This window comes from Mesoplodon bidens (genome assembly GCF_964165515.1).
Source record: "Mesoplodon bidens genome assembly, chromosome: 6".
Classification (NCBI taxonomy): domain Eukaryota; kingdom Metazoa; phylum Chordata; class Mammalia; order Artiodactyla; family Ziphiidae; genus Mesoplodon; species Mesoplodon bidens.
In genome coordinates this window covers 1,306,498-1,313,611 of record NC_138162.1, presented here as the reverse complement: position 1 = coordinate 1,313,611, position 7,114 = coordinate 1,306,498, and the positions used below count along the sequence as shown (strand labels likewise).

At 65.6% G+C, this 7,114-nt stretch overlaps 1 long non-coding RNA gene across 2 annotated transcripts; it reads left to right on the top strand.

Moving 5' to 3' along the window:
• Positions 1 to 216: 216 nt before the first annotated feature.
• On the top strand, positions 217 to 5,973 carry LOC308618673. Of its 2 annotated transcripts, none has more exons than XR_014016054.1 (3): positions 217 to 321; positions 4,219 to 4,362; positions 5,740 to 5,973. It is a non-coding gene; the product is annotated as an uncharacterized lncRNA (long non-coding RNA). The 2 variants fall into 2 exon arrangements; XR_014016055.1 differs by lacking the exon at positions 217 to 321 and adding an exon at positions 1,156 to 4,107.
• Positions 5,974 to 7,114: the final 1,141 nt, after the last annotated feature.

The following is a 7,114-nucleotide window of genomic DNA, read 5'->3' as shown; positions in this document are numbered from 1 at the left end:
GGCGGAGGGTCACAGGCCACGGAGAGCGTGGGAAAGGGGATGCGGGGATGGCTGGCTGCCCCTTTTACAGAGCGCTGACCGCTTTGTATACAGGAGTCCCTCCAGGAGTCCCTCCAGCCCTCGCGAACTTGAAAAGCCTGCATTTTCTCCCCACGTTATAGCCGGACGCTGAGGCTTGGGCGGTTCAGCCAGCTCCTGAGGGCAGCCACCTGACAAGAGGCAGAGGTGGGGTTTGCACCAGTGGGCCGGGCTCCAGGGTGTGTGCTTGGGGCTGTCACTCACTGTCCCCAGTAAAATCACCTGGAACCAGGGCTCCGGCAGGTACATGGGGTTGGGTCTTGTGAGTCAGGGGAACTGAGGCCAAGGGACACCACACATGACCCCAGTCTCTTCTGACAACTGGGGGTCACAGCTGGGATTTGGGTCCCAGAGCCAGGCTCTTACGTATGCTGGGCACGCTGGCAGGGGCCGGGCAGGGCTGGGGAAGCCTGAGCTGCAGCTTGTTGGGCTCTGGAAGGCCCGCCCGCTGGAGGCTGCCCTCTGGCCCGGTGTCTCCAGGCCCACTGGTGTGGTTGTACAAGTCCAGCCTCTGAGCAGCCTGGGGACCCCACCTGGCTGGCCGGTGGGGTCGCCGTGGGGAACATCTGTGCTTCCAGCCCCTCTTGAAGGCTCTCTCTCTGCCAGCAGGCCGCGGCCCAGCCAGCCCAGCTCTGCACACCCCTGGGACAACCTTCATGTCTCCATCCCTCCCCGTCCCCCCCGCCTCAGTTTCCCCACCTGTCAGGTGGGAGGGCCACCTCCTCCCCTGGTGAGGGTTTAGCCTGAGGCCCACGCACTCCTCAGGTCTGAGCTTGAGCTTCCCGGGGTCTGTAATCCTCTGACTCTGAAAACTGGGCATGAAATTCTGTGCAGTTGTGCATTTCCCCAGGGAGGGGCTCAGGTTCTGAGGTGTCTCCGGCCCCTAAGATGGAGCAGCAGCTGGGGGAGTTGCCGCAGAGGCAGCGCAGAGGTGTGGGCAGGGGCTGTGGCTCGGGGGCCCTTGGGGGGACCTCAAGGCGGGAGTCGCTCCGTGGTGGGGGGCACGGTGCAGATGAGAGGCACCTACAGTGAGGATGGAGGGTCAGGAGGACAGTGGGCAGACGGGGGTCATGAGGTGCGGGGGGCAGGGGAGTTGTGGTGCGCTGGATGGAGGACCGTCGGACGTTTCCCCACAGGGGTATCCCTCGGGGCTCCGACCTCCCTGAGCTGGGGGCTGCCCCGGAGCCAGGATTTCCTGAGGGAGTGTGTGTCAGAGCCAGGGCCTGGCTGGGGCCCTCGACAGGGTGGCTCCTGGACAGGAAATCTGCGTCCCTGCGGCCCCTGTCCCATCACTTAGGACTCTCCTGAGCCCCCGGATCAGCTGCTGGGCGGGTCCTGGGAAGAGAGAGAGCAAGCCATGCCCATAGGGCCTTATCAGCCTCAAACCCCAGGCCCTCCCTGCTCAGGAGCCGTCCATGGCTCCCCTTGGCTCATGAGATCCAGGCAGCCCCGCCTGAAAGTCAGGCCCCCCGCACCCGCCCTGAGTCTGGCCTCCCCCAACTCCACACCTAGAACCACCTCCTCCGTCATCTTAAAGGGCCAGGGAAATGCCTCCCCCTGCAGGAAGACGGCACTGATTGACCATCCACCCGTGGGCGTGGCCAGGCCCTTCTTCCCGTTTTAGGTTCTGAGGGTCTCCCAGCAAGTCAGACCCCATGCCGAGCTCCTGGACTGAGCCTGGCACACTCTGCTGCCCCAGACAGGCTCAGAGAGAGGCCCGGGGCTGGTGGGACCTGGGGGTCCAGCACTGCTGGGAAGCTCCGCCTGCCCTGCCCTCCCCTCCCTGGGTCCCCCCAGGCTCCATCTCTAGGTTCTGGCTGCCCTGACCCCGGGCCACACTTACAAGTTCCTTCCCCTGCCTGCCGCCTGCCTGGGGGCCTTCCCAGGCCCAGGGACCTGCCCTTCAGGCACAGCCCCACCCCATGGATTACACGACTCAGGCTGGAGGGGTCGGCAGGGCGCATGAGTCCTAGGGACACCCAGTGCTTTGCTGTCCCTGCTGACCCAGGGCGTGGGGTGGGGGCTGGTGGCTGCAGCACCCATAGGCAAAGTGCCGGTGCCCAGTGTGAAGTGGGCTCAGGGCCCCCCTGCCTCCAGGCTGCTCTGAGACCCCCCAACCCCCCTCAGTTAACGGTGACTGTGGCCCTGGCTTCGAGTGCCTCTGGGGCTGGCCGGCTGCCCTGGGGGCCTGAGAGGGCATCAGGGACGGGCCGGGGAGTGGCTGCAGCAACCTGGTCAGACCAGGGTCAGCAGGGCCACAGCCATCGGTCCCCAAGCGCCTTGAGGTGCCCCATACCTTACCCAGATGGGAGCCAGGGCACGCAGCAAGCTTGCGGCTCCCAGCGGTCCCCGGCCCCGGGTGCCCGCCTGCTGAGTGGTTCCAGGGGGATTGACCCCAGACCGTCTCAGCCCAAACTGTTCACGTCTATCTCCACGTCTTGGTTCTGCATTCATTCATTTAACAAATATTTCTTAATTAATAAAACTCTACTGTATGCAGGTGCTGACCCCTGCCAGCATCGGCCCCTGTGGGGACCCCCCACAGGGCGATCTCAGGGATGCGAGTCTGGGGGTGGGAGTATCTGCCCACAGACCAGTGTGGCTGGAGTCATGGCGTCGGGGCCCGTGGGGGAGCTGAGGGCAGCGAGGGGCATCAGGCTCCACGCCCCTCCCCTGCACATCTGTTCTTGGAAGTCAGAGCCGGACCCCAGGCAGGACCTCTGGCCGTTGACGGCTGCCCAGAGGCACAGAGGGGCCTTGGGGGCCGGCTGCATGGGTGGCTGATGCAGACACTTCGGGGGCCAGGCCCGGGGACAGCGTGATGCTCCAACCTCCGGGGACCCAGCTCTCCCAGTCGCCCACAGCAGACTTAGGTCCCCCTCTGTCCACCCACCCGGGGGGAGGTCCTCACGCTGAGCTGCTCTCTCCCCTTCCTCCCCCTGTCCCTGACAGCTCACCTGACAAATTTCTGTCCCTCTTTACACCTCAGCTGAGACAGGCCCCACCAAAGCCTTCCGAACACCTCCTCCACCCCCTTCCCAGGGAGGCCACCAAGTGGGGGTCCCATGCTGCACACCCCTCTGTCCGGCCCTGCTCCATCTGTGCTCTTCTGGTCCATGCTGGACCCTGAGCCTGGAGGCCATCACTGCCGTCCAGCGAGCCCCCGGCCCCACGCCTGCGAGAACGAGCTGATTAATACCGGGCTGATGTCCTAGTGCAAGGCTGTAGAAGCTACACAGGTCCTGGGTGGGGTCCCTTCCCCTCCCCTGCCCCCTAGGGGCCTGAGGCTGGAGGGCTGCTGCGGGAGCTGTGGGCAAGGGGTTTCTGGACGCCCGACGTGCCCGTGCTCTGACCAGTGCAGTGCCCGCTACTCCTGGCAGCACTGCTGGGACAGGCCAGAAGGGCCAGGAAGGAAGGTACTGTCAGAGGAAGGGGGACCGCCTGGTGACTTGCCCCTCGCAGCCATTGGGTGGAGTTGGGGCTTCCTCAAGGGAACAGGAGCCCCAGCCCTGGCCCTCAACCTGCCCCTCACCCTGCCCCTACGCTGATCTGAAGGGCCCAGTCACCAAGTGCGTGGTTAGACGCCTCCCCAGAGCTCTGGACACTCAGTTCTGGGTGCTGGGCTTGGGTCTGGGAGGGAGGAGGTGCAAGAAATTAGGAGTGTGTGTGTGTGTGTGTGTGTGTGCACTTCCCCTCCCACACCCATAACTAGGTCATTCCCTGAAATGGTGTACTGCAGGTGACCTCACATTCTGTGCTGGCAGGCCCCGTTGTCCCTGGAACAATGGCCCAGGCCCAGCATTCCAGACCGTGGCCGCTGGGACAGGCGGGAACCTCACCCCAGCCCTTTCTCCAGCCCCAGCCTCAGCATCCCCTGCAGAGGCCCAGCTAAGATGGCCCTTCCAGGAAGGGTTGCCGCCGGAGGCCCCTGAGAGCATCTCTCCCACAGTGCTATCTCGTTCTCTCCTCTGTATCTCTTCCCCGGAGCAGAGCCTGGCCAAGAGTAGATGCCCCATGAACCTGCGCTGAGTGAGTGGAAGAGTGTATGAGTGGATACATGAGGCACGGATGGGTGGATGAGTGTGAATGGATGGATGCATGGAAAGTCCCAGGGGTTCCCCCCACCAAGCTTTCTTCTAGAAACAGGATCGGGGCACCCAGGTGGTAGGATGCTGAGAGATGGAGGAAGCCCCCCGCCGCTGACCCCAGCAGCAGGGAAAGAAGCGCTTCGAGGAGCCACCCCTCCCCCTCTGCCTGCTCCCTTCCTGCTCAACGATGGGACAGGTAAGTAGTCCTCAGGGGAGCAGGTCCAACTGCCTGCCCTCTTGGGGATGGAAGCCAGGTGGCCATGGAGCCGAGAGACCCTGTCCAGGGTCCTGTCTGGGCAAAAAGGCTCCGTCCTGGGGATCGGCAGCTGGTTTTCCTCCGCGTGTGGGAGAGTGAAACCTCCGTCTCTAATTATGCACTGGCCCCTCTCCTCCTCCCTGCCCAAAACCTCCCCACTTCAAAGGCCGCTGGCCCCTAGGCAGGGAGGGAAAGCTTCTGGGTGTCCTCATGGCCTCCCCTCCTCCTGGGGGTGGCATCCCGCAGGAGCGTCAGTCCCAGGGTGGAGGTCGGGGTGCAGCCAGGGAGCCTCATCCTTCTGTGAGCCCCGGGGGCTCTGACCCAGAGCCCAGCTCACTGGGCCGGGGCCATGCTGATGGGGTGGGTGCTCACCCCAGCAGCCCAGCCCAGCCTGTCCGCCCAGCTCCTCTGGCCCTAGCGGGGTGGGATGCTCCAGCCCAGACAGGTGAGGGGGGAGCCTGGCCTGCTCCCCACCCCCGCTCCTGCTGTTTTCCCAGCAACGCCCACCTCCAAGCAGCCCCACCCGATGCACAGGCCCTAGAAGCTCTGCTCTCCGGAGTCTGCCCCCCAGCCCCATGCAGCGGGCCCCCCACTGCCTGTGGCTCTTCCAGTTTCAGTCCATCCTGAGTTTGCTTTACGCGCTGCCCTGGGCTGCCCCTTACCCAGGCCCTGCCCTCAGGGCCCTCTTGCGGCAGACACACAGAGTCGGCGCCCCGGAGACCATGCAGCCACCTTGAGCTGGTGGCGGGGAGTTGCGGGGAGTGCTGCTCCAGGCCGGAGCCACGCCAGAGAGGGGGGCAGGGGGCCAAGAGGCGGGGGCAGGATGCCCAGAGCTGCCCAGGGGTGTGGGGAAGGCAGAGCCCACGTTCCCAGGAGAGGGATCAAGGCAGGTGGAACGGGTGGCCGATGAGAGAGGAAGCCAGTGTGTGCCCCGAGAGGCTCTGTGGGCAGGGCTGGGACGTTGACGTCGCCACCCTGAGGGTGGCTGGCCAGTCCCCCATGGACCACGCAGCTGGATGGTTCCCAGGGGGCCAGAAGGGAGAGATGCAAGTGCTGGCCCAGGAGCCAGCTCGCTGGGGCTGGGATGCCAAGCAGAGGTGGCTGTGGGCCGGGAATGCCAGGGAGGGAGGGCCTGCCCTGAGCGTCCAGAACATGGGAAGTGATTTCCTCTCTGCGTTACACTGATGGGGCCCCCAGGCCAAACCCCACCTGTGCTCCGGGCTCCATCCTGACCCGGGAGCCCTCCCCCAAGCCCTGCGCCATCACCCCACGTGCAGTTTCCGAGCCGCTGCTCCCATCACATTTCTGCCCATCCAGGAGTTGCCTGCTGGCCTCGCCCTGTGTGTGGAAGCACCAGCTCCCTCCAGCCTGGTGATCCCCCGGGGCCAGGGACGGGTCTGCGGAAGTCCTCCCAGGATCCTACAGGCCTCTGAAGTGGACCTTCAGAGACAGTTCCAGCCTCAACTGTCCCCCCCACCATTATACAGTGAGGCCCCGAAACCCGCTGCCTCTCCCAGGAGCTCAAATAAAACTCTGAGCATTTGATCTCGATTTCAAAGGGGTCTTTGTCCCTCGCCCGCTGGCAAGTAGGCCTGGCCGCTCCTGACTCACCTGTCCCTCCCCCGGAGTCAGGCAGGGCAGGGCCGGGAGCAGGTGTGGCCTGGCCCTGGCCCCTCCCCTCGGCGGGCAGCCTTGTCCTGGGTGGGGGGGTGGGGCGTGGCTGGCCGGCCCCGGTCCTGTTCCACTCAGTCTCTCTCCCCCAGCCTCTCTCTCATCCTCCCCCTCCCAGCATCAGCCTGCTCCCTGGGAAACCAGAAGCCACGGGGTCTCTTCGGTCGGTCGGGGGCACAAATGCCAAATGGGCTGAGGCTGTCTTCTCGGCGGGGGGGTTCGGGGGGGTGAGGCCCGACAGCTGGGCAGCAGCCTCAGCAAATGGTGTGTGTGGCTAGGCCTCCCCGCCCCCCGCCCCACACAAGCTCCTCCTGGGGGGCCGGAAAGGCATGCCGCAGGCTTCCCCTTGGCCTGCAGTGGGCTGCGGGCACAGAGACGGAGTCAGGCCCGGTGCCAGGCAGGCCCGATGGTGCCCACGCCCTGAGGAGGGGGTCCTGGGGATGGACGGGGTCTCCACGCCTGGATGGAGCCCCTTCCCTGCCCCACTGTGGGAAGCCCAAGGCCTCCCGGGCAGGGCCAGGCCCCTTCCTGCAGCTGCCCTCTCCCCCCACCCCGGGCTGGCCTCGCCCCAGCCCCGCTCCCAGCTCTCCTTCCTCTCGGGGCAGTGGCCCCAAACGCACACGCCCATCCCTTCTTGGAGCCTTCTCCCCTCTGAGGGGGCTTTCTTCGCGGGGCCTCTTGTCACCAACCGCCCGGGGTCCCTGAACCGTATGCTGGCCCTGGGCTTGGGGGTGACGGCACGGGGACCAGCTCCACCCAGGAGAGCCACCCTCAGGGACATAGCGGGGTTCTGGGGCCTGGACACCAGGAGGTTGACCTTCACTCAGCAAGTCTCTTCTGAGCGTCCGCTCTGTCGGGCCTCTCGAGAGGTGCGGGCAAGCCAAGGCGACTGGGCGCTCTGTCCCCACGGCTCTGAGTTGGGGTGGTGGCCACCCTGACAGGCCTGGAAGCACACAGGGTGCAGGGGGTGACAGACAGCGGTCGGAACCACCAGAAGTCTGCTGGCCCCGCGCACGGGGTC